Here is a 21,761-nt window from a genome sequence, read left to right as displayed (position 1 = left end):
GAGTTGGGACGCGGAGGCCTTGCCCTGCTCCGCCCACTGGGCACTCGAGCCAGGGGTCAGGACGCGGGGGCTTGCCCCACTCTGCCCACCTGGGGCTCCAGTTTGGGAGTGGGGTTGGGACATGGGGACTTGCCTTATTCCTTCACTTCCTTATTCACTTTCTCCACACCATTCATCACACCAGCACATCCCAAATGATACTTAAGATAGCAGTTGGCTTTGCTAGACGGAGTCTCTGGAGAAAGGGCCTTTGAAATTACTTTTTAACACATATAAGGTGAAACTCTAGTTCTGTTTAAGTGAATGGGAGCTTTGCCATTGACTGCAGTGGGGCAAAGATTTCATCCATACATTTTAGGAATGTAAAAACCATATACTGGAAAGGTCAAATGATGTAATTTGGTATCCTCCTCCCAAAAGAGGAAGATCATTTAAAAACCTATAATGTACCTAACCATGCAGTGCGTAAAGCACAGGGTGAAATTTCCTCCTGTGGCCCTTAATTAGAGAATTTATTCTTCACTTTCCCTCCCACATATGGTTGTGGTGTATTGCTATTGCTCAGAACTCTTTTCTAGGAAAAATTTCCTTTTGGACTTGTCATATTGGGATTCACACATGTCTTCTAAGTATATTCCTTAAAGGATTTGCTACAACATAACTGCTTTTCTTTGGGGGTGTTTCTCGGTTGTGACAATGAATGAACAGCAAGTAAAATAATCGTGTCCTAATCATTAGAAAACATGAAATGCAGATCTCTTCATCTCCAAGCAATTAAAGAGTCTGGCTCCATGTTTAGTGAGGGGGGGCGGGGGAGAATTAGACTAGGTAGGGAAATATACCAGTGTTCCTAAAGAGAGATGCTGATGCCTCATGGGAAACTATGAATACATTATTTTTGGAATGCAGAAAATGTTTTTAGTCCAGTAGGAAAATGTAATGCGATAGCCTGTAACTGACTTCCATTACCCCAGATCTTGTGTATAATAATTTATTTGTTGCTCTGCTGAAATATCTTATCTTTTGCTCTGTCAGTTCATTTTGGAAACCAGTAAGCAGCATACCTAAGAAGTCTCTACCATCAGCTTGTAACTCTGCCATTTCTTGGCAAAATGGACAGAAATTGATTTCAGATACTATAGTGATGGGAGCTATCTGAGAACCTTATTTAGATCGCAAGCTTTTTGGGCAGGGACTGTCACTTTGTTATATGTTTCTACAGTGCACAGTTTGATGGGGCTGAGGCTTGTGGGTGCTATTACAAAACAAGTAATTAACAATGTGTATATAGATCAACTGCATTCTGTGACTCCGAACTAAAGATATAGTCTAATTTCTGTTGCAGTAATTGCAAGGCCTCATGGGTTTAGAGCTGACATCTCTATGCTGCCACACAATGGGACCTATAACAAGATTGCACTCCACTGGCCATGACTTGCTGTGGAGAAGACCATGAGAAGTCCTGCCTCAAGGGGTATGACAGGAAGCAGCCTCCTGGTTCCTGATTGCTCCCCACCTTATATAAACCCAAGGGGCATTCAAGGTAGTGTCCAGGCAAGAGTGTAGATCTCCTGTAGCTGCCATGACTATTCCTGCTCCTGAACTCTTGACTTCTACCTTGGCTGGATTAGGACTTCGTCTCCTGCCCTGGACCTTGAAACCTGACTTGGACTCCGACACTTGGTATCGACCCTGGCCTGGAATCTGCCTATGAACTTCTCTGCTAGTTCCAGTCTCAAATTAGACCCACCTCTGACCCTTGGTCCTGACTGCCCTTGTTATGATCATGACAGTAGTAACCAATGTGTTCCATACAATACAGCCCAACATGTGACTTGTGAGATGCCAACTTGAACAGTTCATTGAAAACTGTTCAGCTATCTATTGGGGAACCAGAGATGACTGACAACCGTTCCCATGGAGAAAGAAGTTGTAGAAAAATATGCCTGAATCCCATTCTCTCACATTCTGTCTGACTATCCTGTTCTCTGATACAGTGGAGTGCTTTCAGGAGTTATCCCCTTAAATATGCTGCTGTGCCAGGAATTCAGGAAGTATAACTAGGAACATAGCTAAACAACTAACACCTTCTTGACAGAGCTAGAGTACCACAACTGTGGATCAGAATTCTTTGTGCGCCTGACTCAATATTAGAGCTTTCTTTCCAGGGGTGGAAAGCTGATATATACCTAGTTTTAAAGTGGCAGAACTGAATATGTTGCAGCACAATGTATAGCCTTTAGGAGTATTCCCTGAAATTTCTAATGTGGGGAATGTGGAAAAAAACTTCCACTGAATGAGAGATACTACTAGAAGGAGGTGCACTCAGTGCTCCATTACGTTTATACTAGATTCTGTACATGAGATAGTGGAAAATATATATGTTGCCTTCTACCGGCATTTGCTGCTATTATCACAAGTCACAGCTTTGCTGACAATGAAACAGAGTGCTGTTGCCAGCAGGGGCGGCTCCAGGCACCAGCGCAGTAAGCGCGTGCCTGGGGCGGCAAGCCGCGGGGGGCACTGTCAGGGCGGCAGTCAGGTGGCCTTCAGGGGCATGCCTGCGGGAGGTCCGCCGGTCCCGCGGGTTCGGCGGCAATTTGGCGGCGGATATGCCGAAGCCGCGGGACCGGCAGATAACCCGCAGAAACGCCGTCGAACGCCGCCTGACTGCCGTGCTTGGGGCGGCAAAAAACATAGAGCCGTCCCTGGTTGCCAGCCCTCGTCAACATGTTGCTAAATGGTGGGAGTTTGCTTTCAGGTGAAGGGGGGGAAAGATTGGGTGTGGGAAGCCATGATGAAATGACAAGGCCACATTTACAGCCATGGCAGCAACATTCAAAGTGATGTGTTCTCTGTAACATAAACCCTTGCATAAGCTACCCATACCTTGGAGTTAAGTGGAAGAGAGGAGAATAAGGAGTAAATAGAGCACTGGTGGGCAACCTGTGGCCCACGGGCTGCATGCGGCCCATCAGGGTAATCCGCTGGCGGGCCGCAAGACAGTTTGTTTACATTGACCATCCGCAGGCACGGCCACCCACAGCTCCCGGTGGCTGCGGTTCGCCGTTCCCGGCCAATGGGAGCTGCGGAAAGCAGCGCGGGCTGAAATAGAGCCTGCTTTTTACCCCTCTGCAGCAAATGGGTGGTGATGCATGAAGAATAGGTAGCACCTTGTCTCTACATTCCTAAAGTGGATCATATCTTTGTTACTAGTACAGACCAACAACAAATTGCTGTCTCCACTTCTGGAGCAGGGACGGAATTGTGCTTCAAAGGGGTGTCTGTCAGTAACAGAGCCTGCGGGGGCTTGTCCTATGGAGGTGCAGTTTACACACTATCCCTTGCTCACTGCTGTGCCCAAAAACACAATCTGGCCCTTAACAGATTTTGCAGGTGAAATGGCAATCAGCTTCCAAGGATCTCCAGGAAAGGCATTTGCACTGAGTTGGAGAAAGAACTCAGGTTTTTTCCCCCCCTTCAAATAGCAATAAAGTACTAGGAGCAGTGGGTTTTTACTGCAGTGAGGATAAAACTGCCTGAGAAAGGGGTCTCGCCTGGAGCCATTTGCCATCAGTGAGCTTTTGGATCTCAGTGAAGCCCTTTCCCGGCAGGTTGCAAAGGATGAAGGCAAACTCTTTATGGATTACTCACTTATCAGACCTCTGATGTCTGAGCCTGTAAAATATGATCTGTGACCAGTGGAAAAGTGGCAGAAGATTTTCATGGAAGCTCCAGAAGTGCTTTTGCTGTAGACATATAATTGCCCTGCAATGAGTACCCAACTATCAGCTGCTTTTGCAGCAAGCATTTTCTTTTCCTATTTTTTTTAAAAAAGGAGGGGGGAAACCCAATAACTCACTTGTTAATTAATGCTTTGAAATGGGAGCCAGCGCCATCTGACATTTCTTTTGTCTTGCTCTAAGAAATGATTGTCTCAACTCAATTTTAAGCATCCCACCTCCTCTTGACCCCCTCAAAGACCAGGGATTGCATTCTGCCATCAGATACTCTCACATAGTTCCCACTGACATCAGATCTCTCACGGCAACGTACAGAGTCCCTAGGAGGAAACAACCACACAATCTCAATGTGAATTCTTTTAAGACTTTTGGGAATTTTTATGCAATCACAGCTCTTCACCCCAATTTCAGTGGAATTTCCTCCTGAGTAATGGCTGTCGAAGAATTTGGCCCATAGAAATTTAGGGTCAGGTCATCAGCTAGCATAAATTGGCATAGCAATTTTGACTGGAGACTCTGCTGATTTACACCAGCTTTGGATCTGACCCTGGAGATGGAAAAGACCTGCTAGCTCATCTCCCCTCCAGTACAGGACTGTTCCTATAGTATATTTTTCTAGTGATGTGTCAGGCTAGTTTCAAATTCCTAAGTGACAAGGCTACCTCTATTTCCTCTGGGAGATTATTCCACAGCCAGAAGATAGTTCTTATATTCAACCTAAATTTCCCTTTTTCCAGTTGCATCATATTACCCCTAGTGATAAGTAATTTCTCTCTATTCATGGTATAAAATGCCCTTCAGACACATACAGGTGACTACAGCTTTCCCTCTTTGCTTGTTACATAGCCACATTACACAGATCAAATGATAGAGATTTAGCTTGTTTAATCTTTCCTGAGAGCTGTCCTTCCAGCTCCCTGTTCCTTTGTCAATGAGGTGCCCAGAATTGAACACTAAACATATCAGGTATGATCTTACTATAGAAGGGACTGTACTATTTCTTCTCCATGACCTGCTGCATCTGTATATTTCTCTATATATGGTGTTTAACTTACACAAAAATGTGCACTTGTCAGTAATCTGTGGGAACATTCACAAATAGGGATAAAATGTCAAACAATAAAGACCAACCAACTTAAAGAGGACTCCCTTGTTCACCTACTTAAGCACAGGCTCTCACACAGTAACTCAGCCTGATCAGTCAGATCCATGAAAATGAACAAACCCAGACTTAGCCAGACACGTGAGAAAAGTGCACTCCAGAGCTCTGGGCCTATTACTGAAAACGCCTTCCTCAAGCCCGCCATCCTTTACATCTGGAGACTTAGCAAGGGCATTTCAGCTGATCTTAGGGCCAGAGATGGTACATGTGGAGAAAAGTGGCCTCAAAGGCCATATTGTGCCTTTGAAACACTAGCTTGGGTTGCAGGTAGCAGGGACTACACTGTGTAGGGAAGGATAGGCACAATCTCTTCCTGAGCTCCCTGCTGTGCCCAGCACAGTCTGTGGGCCTGTGTGGAAGTGAGAAATGGGATAGTGCAATGGCAGCCAAGAGCAGTGACTGCCACCACTGTGGGCCCTTATGCATGTTGTGCAGAGGAGAGAGGCGTATCCTTTACTATCCTCCATCCTATGCACCAGCATAAAGTGGTGTCATAATCTAACCCTAAGGTAGCAAATAACAATCCAGACCATGCAAGGCTTTATACATTCAAAACAACACTTGGAATTGAACTTGGCAGACACTGTCATCTATGAAGAAACAATGTGCTTGTTTATGGCCTCTGCACTGGCTGAAGTTTTCAGTGATCATCAAGTGTAATGCCAAGGAGAGCACATTGCATCAGTCTGCTCTAGCAAAGGGCCTGGGTAAGTGTAGTGAGAGAGAACAACCTCCTATCCAGAAGCAAATGAAATATGTGGTGGTGCTACCCACGGATCCAGGACCAGACAAGGATCCAGAAAGATCCTTAGGTTGCAAACCTAGTTAACAATCCACAGACATCCCTCTTAATTAGTGCTAAATACCAGTAGCATGTTGTCAGTTAGATGGGAGGTTCGAAAGAAAATGCACTGTACGCTGAAGAAAAAATTCCACCTCCTCACAATTTATTGTTCCTACTGCCTTAATTTTTCCTGCCATTTTTTAATGTTTCCAGTAACTTTAATTTGATTTTTCCATGCTGCACAAACATTGGGCTCTATTTTGTTTTTTAAAATGACTGTGTCCATGAAGCATGTTTTCCCAAACGCTTGCAGTTCTGCTTAATCATCAGTCATCCTTGGACAAACATTTTTAGCATTTGAGCATTTGCCTGGATCGCAGACACTTGGAAAAGACTTACTAGGTCATCTTGTCCATCCCACTGCCAATACAGGATTGTTCCCTACAGAACATTTTCAAGTGCTTTGTTCCATCCAACTTAAATTAACAAAGCAAAGAGGCTTCCTCAGGTTCCCTTTGGGGACTATTCTTCAGTCTGATAGGCCCCACTATTGGGAACTTCTTCCTTATATTCATGAACCTAAATTACCCTTTATTCATTTTCTTGCTGAAAATTGATTCCTTATCAGAGTTGCATGGTATTGGGAAATAAAAGCAGACTACTGTCCTACAGGAACCCAATAACGCTAATCAGGGTGGTCCTTTTATCTTGCAATGCCACAGTATTAACAGTTGTTCCAATATTTAGTATGTCCTTTATAATTCTTAACATAGTATGGTCACCATTTTGAAAAGCACTCACTAATTTTGGTGCTCAATTTTTGCATACTCACACCCATAATACCTGACTTTCAGACTTGAGTATCCATTGCTCTCACTGGTTTCATTTGAAGTTGGGGATGCTCAGCATTTATGGAAGTGGTGAAATCCTGGCCCCATTGAAGTCAGTGGAAGTTTTGCCATTGACTTCCATGGGGCCAGGGTTTTATCCAATGTGCCCCAGGTTAACTAAGTGCTCAGCTTCAGTGGCCACTTCTGATAACGTTGGCCTATGAATTTTCCTGTTAGCGTTGTCTAGTGGTTAGTCCCCACCGTGCATCCCATCACTATCCCGTACCTGCATATTTCCTCTGGGCATAATATTCCTAGGCAATTTAACATTTAATCCAAGGAATTCTCAGCATGCCATAATACTGGAGTTTTTATAAAGGTGAAAGCATTTTATTTTAGTCTTTGAATGCAATTCCTTACAAACTCTTGAGAATGGAAAGAGCCAGTTGTTTCACAATGGTGTATGATTTCATAGTTCTCTTTTGTCCTGTAAAACAAAAGAACATTTTCAAAATATCTTATTGTGTTGACTATACATATCCACCTTTACTTTAAAACTAGGGACCTGCGAACCTCATGTTGTTTGTGAACAATTCAAACCATTTTGAGGCTCACAGAGTGGAAGCTGTTGAAGTTTATGAATATTTAGTTTCCCCTGTAATTTTTTCCCCAAGTTTGACTGAACTGGAAAAAATATTTTCTAGCTAAAATGAAAACCCATTATTAGGGACAGAAGCCTCCCATGAAAGCTAGCTGGCATACGAGACTTTATAAGGTTTGTTCATTAGACACACTCTTCTCCTTCCCCCACTCATTTGCTCTACTCCCTTTCTTTTCCTCCTACATCCTCACTGGATTAGCTTTTCACTCTGCCTGATGTTTGCTCTCTTTTTCACTCTGAATTTTAAGAGGGTCGCAAGCTCAGTGATGCTCAGTTTGGAGTCCGACATCTGAACCCCCAAACGAGTGAAAAATTAGGCAAAAGAAATTCAACCATCTCCTGATCAAGATGATAAGCCAGCTCCTTAGCTGGAGTAAATCCAGGTCATTTCATCAAGTCCACTGAGGACCTGGTCCTTCCTTTTATTATAATAATGGTTTGGTGTCTTAAATACTGAGCCAGTTAGCAATGTTTTCCACTGTGGACCAAATTCAGCCCTGAAGTAAATTAACTGAATTCCATGGAGACTTTCACTAAGGCTGGATATGGCCCAGTATGTGTGTAGTGCAGATTGCTTTATCTACATTTTATCAGTGGGGGTGCCAGACTATGCTGCCTCCCTCTCTCCCTTGTTCTATCTACTCGGTTTCCAATAAGAGATAAAAGAGCTGACTTGCAGTCAGAAGGGGTAGAGTTGGACTGAGCAATATAAAGTGCTGCCAAAACTAAAAGCTCTGTGCCAAATTGTACAATACATTCTACCAGTGGCTACATCTGGTGCTCTTACTAGCTGGCTTTGCTGGTAGCCTAGGCAGCCCAACTTGCAGCTCTGAATCTTTTTTTCTGTGACTGTCTCTGGGTCAGGATGCATCCTTTCCTCCTCCCGATGGAAAGCCTTGTCCCTGAAAACAACTAATTGCAGTATGACTTTAAATTAAAGGTCGCCGGACGTGGATTGAATTTACAACTGCTAAAACTTGGAGAGTTTTAATTATGAACTTGCTGGAATGCCACATCCCCACTGGTGCGTTAATACTCTTTAATTATCTCACAGATGAAGAGTCACACTGTGGGCCAATCCTTAGCTGGTGCAAATCAGCAGGGCTGTGTTGAAGACAACAGACAAAAGCTTGATGACTCTTTGTCCTCTAGAGACAAGACTGTGGAGGTGTGTGTCATTCCTATTGGCTCCTAGCCACTTCCAATCAACAACTACACTTATCATTGCTCTTTCCTGTAATTATACTTCTGAAATTCAGCACTAAACTTCTGTGATGCCAGTGGCCAAACATTGGAGAGTGCAAAGGAAATGTACCTCGTGCTTTAAGAAAAGAAAGCATTTCCTTTTTTAATTGTCAAGAGTTAGGCTTATGAATACTAATACAGACTAGCCTTTTAGTGCATCTGCTAGCTAAGGACGTGATTATAATTACCTTCAGCTTCACCTTGGGCCCTTAATGACCATCAACCACTTGCAATCTAAAGAGGAGATATTGTTGTTCCTTATTTTGGATGTAATCCTGCAAAGATGTATGCACTTGCTTAACTTTGGAGTCAGAGAACAATTCACATGCACATAATTAAGGATGTCTTTGCAGGAGTGGGGCCTAACTGATTAACAATACAAACAGCCATTAATACACCATTATGGTTAAGAAACACCACTGTTGATAAGGCAGAGTGCTGTATGCCTTTAACAACACTGAAGTGCATTCTATGGGCCTGATTCTCTGTTGTCCTGCTCCTTGCATAGTCACTTCCACCTAGGCAAAGTGGGTGTAAAATCTACTGCTCTGATCTGGTATACTTTACATCCACTTTGTATGCCATTTCCATTGGTGTCGTAAAGTTCTCTAATCCTCTCACTTTGTATAATCAATTTCAGTTCAGTTGTGTTCTCTACCACATGAGGCCAAATTTTGCTCTCAGGTAAATCAAATGTAAACTTGGAGTAACTCCCCTGGCTTCAACAGAGTTACTCTAGATTTACTCTGGGGTAACTGAATTTGATCTGTGGTGTAGGAGACATTTAAATAAAATGTCAGAATATTTAACATGTTACTAATTTGCATGGATACATATCTGGATTACTTTGAAAAAGAAGAATTTTCTCATATCTGTGCCAGATTTAAATATAATACTCACAAGACTCAGTGCAATAGACACCAAAAATATTAAGTAAACTCCTTGCTGCCTCTCTCATGTTGAGGAGGGATTAAAACAATCTTTTGCTGCATAATAAATTTCCTACAGAATCTGGACCAGACAAGAGTAGCCCTAGATGCTGCAAATGTCTCATTAGAGTCTGACATTGTGGGAGAGATTTCTAGAAATCACTAGAAAGTGTTGTTAGAACATAAATTAAGCTTTCAAAATAATTTAAATATAATCAGCCCATAATGTGGCTTTCTTTGGGATCATCTATCTTTATATAAAAGGGAGACTATACAGAGACCAGAGAAATTGGTTGTCCCAGTGCCCTCCCTTTCACCCCTACTATACTGCACATTAAGCTTCTTACAAGTCTTCTGTATTTTTCAGCCACTGGTCCTGTTCAAATATGTCTCTGCTTTGCAATGTCACAACCAACTGCTCTCTGCAAAGTAAGCCTGTCCAATCTCCCTAGCATTCTATGCATTGTATATACAGACATAGGGAAGAGCAGGCAAAAGTTCTAGCAAATGACACTGTTCTAGACATAAGAATGGTAATACTGGGTCAGGCCGATGGTCCATCTAGCCCAGTATCCTGTCTTCTGATGGTGGCTGGTGCCAGATGCTTTGAAGGGAGTGAACAGAACAGGGCAATTTATCGAGTGATCCATCCCCTGTCATCCAGTCCCAGCTTCTAGCAATCAGACACTTCTAGCAGAGACACTGAATGCAAACAAATTAATTATAATTATTAGCTTTCTTATTGTTCCATATACAAATAGATTTAGCTTTTTCCCATGTAGTTTTGAATTTGTCAGAGACTTTGCTGCGCAATTATAGTTAAAGGAGGGTGGAATGCTTGCTGCAGTTGGGATTTCTGTAAATCTCTGATGGAAAATCCCCCCCCTCCCCACACACACACAGCATAAAAGCTTCTGCATATTGGATACAAAAAACTATGGACCCCCTATATCCAGAGATGGAATGGAGCTTCCGCATACCAATCTCACCCCTCCCATGTGAAACCATCTGCTCCTTCCCTCTAATCCCCCAGAGGGCTCTTTGGGAATTCATGTGGGTGGGGAGATGAGAATTGGGTGGGTCAACAGATTTTGTGGGAACTCAGACTACTCCACTTCCAGGCCTATGGAGCTAAGGAAAGTAGCTAAGGAATATAGGTCTAGCTCCTCGGGTGGCTATTGTTATGAGCAGGGGTGTAATTTCAGAAAAACGGGAGGGGGGGGATAGTTGTGTCAGCATATAGAACATTGTATGTGGTAATATTATGTCCTGCAAAACTGGGGCAGGGTTGGGAGAAGTGGACCATATGGACCTATGAAAATACTGGGAGGAGGCAAACCAAGATCTGGGGATGGGGGTCAATTGCCCCCCTTGCCCTATATCAAATGATGCCCCTGATTACAAGAGTGCTCTGTGTGTGTGTGTGTGTATATATATATAATATATATAGTTAATATCTGCAGTGCTAGTAGATGGCACTCAAGAACATGTAGCACAGTTGTAGAGTTCTGTAGAACCAATAAAGCTTCTTCTTGTGCAACAGATGGCTTCCTCTGTGCAGTGGTTTACATCAGCTTGGAACAGTGTAGGTCCATTGAAACTAGTCTGACTTAGACCAGCTGAGGAGCTGGCCCAAAATAGCCTTAGGCTGTGCAGACTTCCCTCTTCATTGTGGGGTTCCCCTTTTATGGGAGCCAATTGAGGGGCAGCCACAAGTTAAGCGTCCTGCCTGCCAGGGCTCACAGAACTGGCACAGGTCTCCTGCTGTTTCCCTGGATTCTGTGGGGACTGTATGCTGGCCCCTGGCCTGTTCTGTGGGGCCAGGGGACAACTTGGAAGAAATCTTCACGGGGAAAAACTTGCAGAGATGCTTCTTTTAGCTCCCGCCTGTGGGTCTTTCATTTGCATATGGCCAATAGTGTGCATGTGCACTTAACAGATGACTGCCTCACTTAGCCCTTGAAGTTCAGCCTTCATTGAAGAGAATGAGATGGGGGCAAAGCAAGTTCAGACCTTTGTGATTAACTTAGAATTTGCAGAATGCAGAAAAAAACTGCAAGACCCATTGCTTTTTCTACTCCTGTCCTTGACTGGATTAACAATGCTTTGAAAGACTGTGTTGTGTTGATGTCCCCCATGAACACTGTCCCACCAGCAGCCCCAGTACTTACTGCAGCTCTAATCAAGCTACTCTAAGTGGGCAAGGCTTTATGAAGGCTCCAGTAAAACTCTTAGTATGAGAATAATCAAATTCTCCCAGAAGTGACTTATCAGTAGCTCATGAATCTTATTCTGCTCCCATTGGTAGTATACTCTTGTGTCTCCATTGATTTTAATAGAGCTGTGTCTGGTTTACTTCATGGTGAGAGGGAAACCTATCGCTTTATTAGCACTGGTCAAAAATGTCCACATTTTTAAATTTTTTGCACTAAAAAGATTTTTTTTAAAACTTCCATGAAGAATGTCACCCTTTTTTGACCAGCTATATGGATGTGTGGAAAATGTCAAAATTCCAGTGAGAAAATAGAACAACATTTTTGCAAACTTGTTCCCTGAAAAATGGGAACAGTTTTCAATCTGCTCCAATTATGATCTACGTTGCAGACATAGTTGTGCAACTACTCCACTGGGATGGCTGTTTTCTTGCCAGATTTCAATCATCATCTATTTTTGAGTTATCTGTTGGCAATACACTTCACTGGAAAGAACACGTTCCCTCCAGTGCTCCACATTGCAAACTTCATCGATGAGTTTGAAGATGCACCTTCAAAGCCCAATTGCATGTTCTGTTGGGAATGTGTGATAAGCAGAAACAAGAGGAGAAAAGCAAGTGGGGTTGGGAGGAGTAGGTGATTAACCCCAATATCTCCACATAGGAGTGAACCACACAAATAAAATCACAGACAAACTTGGTTAACTTTAAGAGGAGGGTTTGATAAAACCAACTATTAAACAACATCATAGAGTTTGGGGGTTTATTTAAAGACAACATACAAAAGACTGAAAATTTGCATTTAGGGTATAAACACCCACCTTAATTCTGCCATTTGACTTCTCAGAAGCAGCTGGAACTGAAGAGCTGACAACATGCCCTTGTGCCTGAAACTGGCTCTTACACTGTGTGCACCTAACCACAGATGCAGAAGGCAGCAAGTTACTGCTGCTTTTCCTAACGGCACACAAGGATATCAACAGCAACACAAGGGTCAAACACAGCAATCAAAGGTTGTTCCCCAACTTATCTCTGAGAAGTCAGAAGTCAATAGATTGATAGAGTGGTATCCATAGTGGTGCTATTTTCAGCATAACCATGCCTCCTGAAGGCCAGTGTGCTGATAGTGTAACCCACTGGTAAGCATGTGTTTATAGGTCCCCTTGTGTGCCTGATCCAGCCCCACCTAGCGAGCTGTAGCAGCTCATGCTTTTTAGGTCTGGAGGTCTCTGTTCAATCCCCAGTGTGTCAGCCAAGATAGCAGCCATCACAGTGGCACCTCTGAAAGCCTACTTACACCCAATGATTGAGAGATTCGGTTCAAAGGTTAAATATGGCTCACATCTATGGGGAATACTAGTATACTTGTAGGCTTGCTTACTATGGAGCTGAAGTTACTGGGCCCAATACAGGAGTAACTGGATGAAGTTTGATGGCTTGTGTTCTATAGGAGCTCAGACTAGATGATCTACTGGTCCCTTCTTGCCTCAAATTCTATTAATCTACTTGTCCAGTGCTTGCACTATGAAGAATTTTCTAATACTTTCATGCCGTCTCCATGTGCTTTTGCTGCACTGTGGCGGTAGCTTTAAAAGCCATAGAAGGAACAGTAGTGGCTCATGTGCTTTAATGTTAACAGCAATGGTACAATCAACGCACAGAGGGAAGGGAGTATGGGTAACACTCCAGTGATTTACATTGAACAGATCAGGATTTGCCAACAGCTACCATAAAGCATTATCTGAATTTACCTAAGAACAGGAAATAAAGTGGGTAACTGGGTGGTATCTATTGACAAATATTGATATTTTAATGGAGAGCACAGCAAATGGGATTTCCAACGTTAATTTTCTGTCCACGTAGAAAACATGAGGGAAAGAAACAGTGAAGATTAGAAACAGAAGAGAGGAAAAAGAGAGAAGGAACAGACAGAGCTGGAACAAGAGAAAGGAGGAATGGAGGAAAAGTAGAGATGGGGAAGGAATACAAGGAAATGAGAGAGGAGGAACAAAGCAGAGGCCTTCACTTGACTAGGAAAAGTGATTGATGGCGATATGGCCCCTCAGTTCCTGTCTGTCAGACATTTTAGCCCCTGGACTAAAAGGTTTGTCCAGCTTCAAGTTAGATTTAATAGCAAAAAGCTTCAAATATTCAGCTCTTGATAGGAGGAAATAGTCCAAGCCTAACACAGCAGATACATCAAAGGTTATTTGCTGTATTTGCAGTAAAACAATAGTGCTAGATTGTTCACTTTCTCTGTACAACAACCGTGGGTGACTTCCTCCTCGCTCTTTCTGGAAGTTGGTTGGTTTTCAAGTGCCGAATCAAACATAGCTATGTGATCTACTGCTGATCCAGACTATGCCACATGCAGACTGCTTTACTTAAGGTGCTTTGGGAGGTGGGGTTGTCCAATGGGGAGGTTGCTGTGTGCAACCTCATTAAAAATAACATGTTTCTTTTTCCTTGTCTTAAAAAAATCTCCATAAACTTGTTTGTTGGTTAAGTTTGTCACAGGCTCCCAAGCCTGCCGAACTTGGAGAACTTTCAGAAGGGCTTTTAGAAAGCTTTTTAATTATATTTCCCATTCCAGATAATAACAGAAACAGTATCTGACCTAGTGCTTGTCTTCATAATTGCTTGCTCATTCAAAGTGCTGCAATTAGAGTTGTGTTTTAAATCTGTAGGATTTTTTCTGCTCAATATTTTTGTTTGTTTGTTTGTTTCATGTTTGGATTGGATTTTAAAAGGAAGGGAGGAAAAAAGCCCACTAATTATTCAGGACATCATCATTCAGCAAGGAAAAGTGTGAAGTGTTGGACTTCCTGCAGCTTTTCAGACTCATGAAAAACCAAGTTGGCATCTCTGATGCAGCCACAGATGTCAGACATCTTGTGAAGAGAACCAACATGCTGGAGTATGATTTACTTGGCAACGTAGTGCAGCACAAGAGGAGAAATTGGTTGGCTCCAGAGCAGGCTGTTGATGTGAATGTACCTCCTAGCCAAATGGTAGCACTGAATCTAACTCCATTACAGAGTTCATCTTTCTCCAACAGAGCATGATGCGCCCCCACCCTTTGCCCAGCCTGCCCATTCCACCCAATTCCTTGTCTCAGCCCATGTGCTCCAATGACCTTTCTTTCTAATTCCCTTGGGCTAGGAAAGAAACTCTAAAACATACCTTCAATGAGTTTGTAAAAAAGTGAAAAAAGGCCCAACCCAGGCATGCTGGTCTACCCAGCTTTACCATAAGCAGAAAAAGACATCTCAAATAAAAGGGCTGTAAAACCCCTAAATTGTATTAGCCCCACTTTACACATGGGGCGGCTGGGGCAGAGAGGGGTTAGCAGACTTGCTTGGGATGTTCTTTTCATGAAAGCTAGGAGAGTTTGTACTCACCCGTTACATTCTTTTATTTGTATTTTATAAAACTCTACCGGTGCTGACTGCAGAGCCTGCAGCTACCTGTTCTGCCCTGTAGTCCAAAGCCCCACCCTCCAACATGGAGGGTGACCTTTTTGACATCTACAGCCATCACCCTACACCGGAATACCAGCTGCTCCATTCATTGCTAAACGTCACACATGGAGTCAGAGTTAGAACTGAGAACAGTATCCCAGAGTTGTGATTCCTAGACTAAACTCCTAGGTGTAAGCAGAGTCAGGATGAGCTCTACCCTGACATCTGGTGGTGAATTGTGGTGAGTTGTGCAAAAGAACTTCAAGGGCTGATCTTGTTTGCATAGGCACACCCACCCTGCCTAGCATGAGCCCACAGCAGTCCAAATGGTCACTTTGACTGCTGTGGGATCCCCAGTTTCTCTGTTATTGGGGAAGGAAGAATAAAGTGTTGCTACCCTGATTATGTGAATCAAGGACAGTGGAACGGTTTTATGACAGAGGGACTCGCCATCAACTAAGTAGCACTCGCTAGACAAGGGACATGGGTTCCAAAACTCAGTGAATTGAGAGAGGCTAGGGACAGGTATTTCTACTTGGTGGAGTGGGCCCCTTTTGAGGGTGTGCAACACCAACTGAACCTCCTCCTTCTCCTCTTCACTGTGGAATATCAGAGCTAATTTTGATTCCCTTAGGAATCTAGTTACAGGCTGCTGAACTGAATTTATTTTGGGCCAATGGTGCACCAGCATTGAGGCTCCCCTACTACAATCTGAACTCACTAAAGAGCTAAACTGAGTGCTGTGTTAAGGGGGGGGAATGAAGCTCTATTGCTGAGCGGCTGGCAGAGCAATTTGCGGGATGGCTGGAGCAGCTCATGGGATGGCTGGTGGAGTGGAGTGACTCGCAGTGAAGGCTGCAGCAGAACCCCATGCAGTTGGCCTCAGTCCATGTAAGGTGCCCCTTAACACTCCCCCCCCCCCCATTTCCACCCAGGCTGGGAGGTAAAACTCTGCAGATAAACTTTTGAACTCTGGGGCTGCATTGACCAGGGACAGAGACTTTTGGGTTGTTGGACTTTTGGGACTTTGGGTGATTTTTGGGTTGCTGGGCTCAAGAACCCAAGGGAAAGGACACGGCCCAATTTGCTGGGGTGGGTCTTTGCTCATGGTTTGGTCTATGAACCCTAGTTGTGGTGTTTTCCCAATTTAATGCTGATGTCGTTTACCTCATGTTATAAAAGATTGTCTGCTACACCAAGACTCTGTGCTTGTGAGAGTAAGGAAGTATTGCCTCTTTGAGGCGCCCAGGGGTATGTGTAAGATTTTCCCAGGTCACTGGGTGGGGGCTTGAGCCGGTTTTGCATTGCGTTGTTGGGAGGGGACCCCTATGTACTGAACCCGGCCCTTGCTGCTATCAACTCGACCTGGCAGAAGGGTTACATAGGTAAGACTCAGATTTTGTCACGGATATTTTTAGTAAAACCCATGGACAGGTCACGGGCAATAAACAAAAATTCACAGAAACCCATGACCTGTCTGTGATTTTTACCAAAAATATCCCTGACAAAATGGGGAGAAAGGAGAGTCCAGCACCCACAGTGGCTGGGGGCTCTGGGATCCCCCTGCTGCCCAGCAGCTGCTGAGATCTGCGGGGTGGCTGCCTGCTGACGGTTCCAGCCCTGGGACAGAAAATGTCATGGAGGTATCTGGAAGTCACGGATTCTGTGACCTCTGTGACATAATCGTAGCCTTACTCATAGGCCAGAGTGATTGGATTTGATTCACTGATTTGCTATTTTATGCCTCTTTTCCCCTTAATTTCCTTCTTTATTTAGCAACTGTGCACCCCTTATTATTGTACTGTTTATTAGCAACCCTATATATGTTTTAGCCTCAATTGTGCCTTATAGGCACACCTCCATAATACCTCCGGAGCTTCTCAGCATTGCAGGACAGCATGTCTGCTGCGCCACCTGGTAAAATGAGACTCTAATCTAAAAGAGATTCCAAAAATGCCTTTGGGGTTTCCACATCTCTTGTTCCTCAATTATTCCAAATCAGATATTCTCAACTTACTGATAAAAAGATGATTCCCTGTCCCCAGCTGTACAACCTCATCCCAAGCTCTTCAAGCCGAATTGCCTTGTTTCCTTTCATTCTATCATTACCAGGTTCCATATACCCAACAATGCACTCATTTACACCTGGGTCATCCCATTGTCTTCACCTGTGCACCTCCATGACCTTCAATGGCATTGCATAGTCTCAATTGATCGACACTTTGATGGGAACATTGGTAGATAATTCTGTTGGTGACATGGAATCTGGAATAGAATCCTGCTCACCCCTGCTTCACTGTGTTGGTTCTGCAGGACTAACTGGAGTAAATAGCATTAAGGAGGGGATTTGCAAAGCACCCAAGGGAGTTAGGAGCACAAATCCCATGGAAAGTCAAAGGGGCTAGTGCCCCTTAACTCCCTTGGGTGCTTCTGAAGATTCCACCCTAAAAGCTTCTTTTAGCTAGTAGCATCATTAGACAAGACTCTGAAAACACTCAGGGAGTAGGAAGGTGCCATTATTACGTACTCACCTTTCAGAGTAGACCTTCACTAAGTTGCAGACTCTCTCTGCAGCTAGTTGGTGCAAAGGGGAGAAGGCAGGGCCAAAGTTTTGTCTTTTCCGTACTCTTCTAGGAGTTGCTTCTGCACAAGGAACAAAACTGTGCTTGGCACCTGGATGAAGGGCACAAATAAGGTTTTTTGTAGCCTTTTCACCCACATACAGGCAGCCAGAATTATTATTTACTATGCATTTTACACTAGTGAGTGTGATCTCCCCACAACCAAGATCAGGGCTCCCTACTGCTAGGCACTGTACAGACACCTAGAAAGATGTATCTGCTGTGTTAGGCTTGGACTATTTCCTCCTATCAAGAGGCTCTACAATCTAAGAACTTTCAGTCTTTACAGACGAGACAAACAAGGGTGAGAGAAAGGAAGTTTTATATTTTATAGATGAGGAATGGCGGCATAGTGTGATTAAGTGACTTGCCTAGGAAAGGATTGATAATTCAGTGGCCTGGAACTCAAGGGTTTAATTCCCTGCCTTGCCACAAACTTCTTAAGTGATGTTAGACAAATCACATAGTCACTTTGTGCGACTACAGTTTCCCATCTGTAAAATGAGGATAATAGCATCTCATAATGGTGTGAAAATAAATGCATTAAAGATTGGGAGGCACTCCAATACGGTGGTATTGGAAGGGGGTGGGACAAGGGAAGGCATAGAACTACCTAAGATGGAGAAAGAGAGAGGTCAGCAAGAAAGCCCTCATAGAGCTGGAAATTGAAGCCAGCTCTCCTGATGGCTGGGCAAGTACCTTAACCAGGAGCCCATCCTTCCTGTCTTGGCTCAGGGTGAGAATTATTTTGTGATCAATCTGATCCTGTGTGTTGATTATTTTACTGACACACAGGCTGGAACTCAGTCTGTTTCTGAGGGTGAACTTAAATATTTGAAAAGGTCTCTATCTCCCCTTTTAGTGGGAAAACTAGAGAGGCACGGCGCTCCCATTCTATAAACTGGGACCAGCTGTTGTATCTAAAAACCCAGCTATTGGTTTTTTCCCCCTTCTTAAAGATCAGCTGATCAAACTGTGATAAGAAGAAGTATGCAGAAGCCTGATAGCCAGCACTAAGCAATTTCAAGCATAAATATAATAACAATGCAGCCTTCTATTTTCTAACAGGGACAGTTGGCAACATTTTTTTCCAGTTAAGATGATAGCATCTGGACTACTATAAGCCTTAAGGTTGTAAACTGTGTCATGTTGCTCCTCTTTGGAGTGGATCCATCAGTCAGCTGGCCAGAATTTAGCTGATTAAAACTGAAGGCATTGGCTATAATTTTACTATGGGTGGTTGCTTTGTTCATTTCACTGTGGGAAATGATTCATTTAAGGTGTTGGATTTGGGGAGGAGGGGGCATCCTCTACAAAATTAAGGATTCCTCCCCCTACCAAAAAAAACCTAATATAAAATGGTTTAGAAGAGGATATAATAATTTTATTCTGAATTTTGTCACCCCCTGGATTATATTATATAGTGGAGCTTAGTCGTATAGGATAACAGCAGTATATTAAGAGAGAGTGGCAGCTTTAGTAAGGACGTAGCAGCATGGAAGATGAGAGAATCAGAAACACAGAGAAGCTGAGATCCTCAGCAGTCAGCACTATCAGTGAGAGGGGATTATGCAGAAGCAATTTAAATGAATCTGAGAGGAAGTGAATGAATTTCACCAGCTTCAATTGTCTCGATCCTTTCTTTGGCATATAGCACAACCTCTGGATTAGAAACTTCTGTGTGATGCACTAATGCTTCTATCCTGCAACTGCGCAATAACGGCTGCAAAATGGGAGAGACACATTCAGGAGGAGGCTGGGCTTGGTGGCTCTGTTTGCACTGCATATTTGATATGCTTAATCCCTGTGGCACGAATGGCAGAGTAGAGGAGGCAGAGTACGCACTAGAAATACACCCTGGAAGCTACTAATAATTTTAGCACCTGCATAGCAGCCTGAGGATTTTAATATCTTGCAATGGATCCTCTTAAGTTATGTGTTTAAAGAGTTCAGGGTTTGGATTCAGTTTGAACAATTGACCAATACTTTGGATTTTTAACACATGTACCTAAACTATTTAGATCGACCAAACTGGGCAGAGGAATACTTGTGAGAACAGGCTTTCTGCTAAGATATCCAGTGCTTTCTGCTTCTTGTGGAGCTGGCAGCATTTCTCCCAGTCCCACAGAACCTGGACCTCTGACATCTTGCACCTTGGTTAATCGTGTGCACCTGTGCTCAAATAGTAGCATTTGACACTCACTTGGCACAGCTGTGAGAGTACACAAGATAGAGAGAGAGCAAGGAGAATCCAGGCCTCAGCACATGTATGACCTCACTTAGAACTCATAAGTGTAGGGCAGAGGTGGCGGCCCGCGGGACCCTCCTACTCGGCTCCTGGGCTCCTGGCCCGGGAGGCTAGCCCCCGGCCCCCTCCCCTGCAGCCTCAGCTCACTGTGCCGCCGGCGCAATGCTCTGGGCGGCGGGGCTGCAAGCTCCTGGGGCAGCGCAGCTGCAGAGCCATGGCCTGTCTTGGTATTCTCGGCAGCGTGGCTGTAGCATCACCAGTGCTCCAGGCAGTGCAGTAAGGGGGCAGGGAGTGGGGGGAGGTGGGGGTTGGATAGAGGGCAGGGGAGTTTGGGGGGTGGTCAGGGGGCGGGGGTGTGGATAGGGGTTGGGGCGGTCAGAGGGCAGGCAACAGGGGGGTTGAATGGGGCAGGGTCTCCAGGGGGCAGTTAGGAAGGAGGGGGTGTTGGATGGGGCAGCGGAGGGAAGTCGGGGCAGGGGTTCCGGGGGCAGTCAGGGGACAGGGAGAAGGGGTGGTTGGATGGGGCAGGGATTCCAGGGGGCAGTCAGGAATGAGAGGAGGGGTTGAATGGGGCAGCAGGGGGCAGTCAGGGATGGAGTTTCCAGGGGCAGTCAGGAGACAGGGGGGGTTGGAGGGGTCAGGAGTCCGGGGGGGCTGTCAGGGGATGAGAAGCAGGGGGGGTCAGATGGGGGCGGGGGCCGGGCCACGCCTGGCTGTTTGGGGAGGCACAGCCTCCCCTAACCGGCCCTCCATACAATTTCCGAAACCTGATGTGGTCCTCAGGCTAAAAAGTTTGCCCTCCCCTGGTGTAGGGCCTTCCAAAAATAATGGAAATAATAGAAAAATAAAAGGCAGTCAAACTCTTTTAAACTACAGAGTTTTCTTAGGTTTGGGGCAGAGTTTCAAGGAGGAGGAGGAGTTCTCATTTTATCTAGACCTGCTAGCTCATATTCAGTTTCAGCCCCCAGTGTGCCCGATTCACCTTTTCCCTGCACCCTGGTAGTCCTTCACACCAGTGCAAAGTGGGTATAAAAAGCTGCCATTCTGAGTTAGAGGATTCAAAGAGGGATTAGATGTGTATACACATCACAAGAATATCCAGAGTTATACTAGTAACTATTTAAACATAAACAAGAGTTTTGGAGGACTATAAACTCTCATGCTTCGGGACATAAGCCAGTATTTTTTTCCCATTGAGCTGCACCATTAATGGCAGTAATCTCTGCTGAATTTTTAAAAGGGATTTTCATATGAGTGTAAAGCACCAATTATGTGAACAATGAAAGAATGATTCTTTACACTCTTAAATACTCTTCAGAACCATTGAGGAGCAAGTGTTTTGCCTCTACAGACACATTACCAGCCCATCTCTAGCCATCACCCTGCTAGCTATACCCCGAGAGTGTGCATGGCATATTATGGGGTGTCACAGCCCTAGACTGATGTAAAAATCTATCAGTGAAAGCAGCTGAACCCTAAGAGCATTTGCCAGCTGTGCTTTGCTACAGAAAAGTGCCAGGGAGCCCATCTTCTCCAGGTGATGGCAGGGATTTAGGGTGGGAGGAAAGGACTTATCTCGCCAGCCTTGCATGAGATGGACAACCCACCTATATGTCTCCTAAAGTTCCAGGAGACTTTACTGGGTGGGAAAAGAGTTGCAGGATATTTCTTTCTTGCACACACCCTACCACCGCCCAGCAGCAGCAAAAAGGGAAAACTAGAGTTTGTTGAGGATGTGGGAATCTCTGAGGTTCAGGTGAGTTCCTTTTGTGTAATAGCTAAAACGACAAAGCTCACCTAGGCTTGTTAGCTTTGGGTTTAGGCTTTACTGATTTTGTGGGTGTACACAACAACAGAACTCAGCA

The sequence above is a fragment of the Emys orbicularis genome, chromosome 7 (genome assembly GCF_028017835.1).
Source record: "Emys orbicularis isolate rEmyOrb1 chromosome 7, rEmyOrb1.hap1, whole genome shotgun sequence".
Lineage (NCBI taxonomy): Eukaryota > Metazoa > Chordata > Testudines > Emydidae > Emys > Emys orbicularis.
This window is presented reverse-complemented; position numbering follows the sequence as displayed.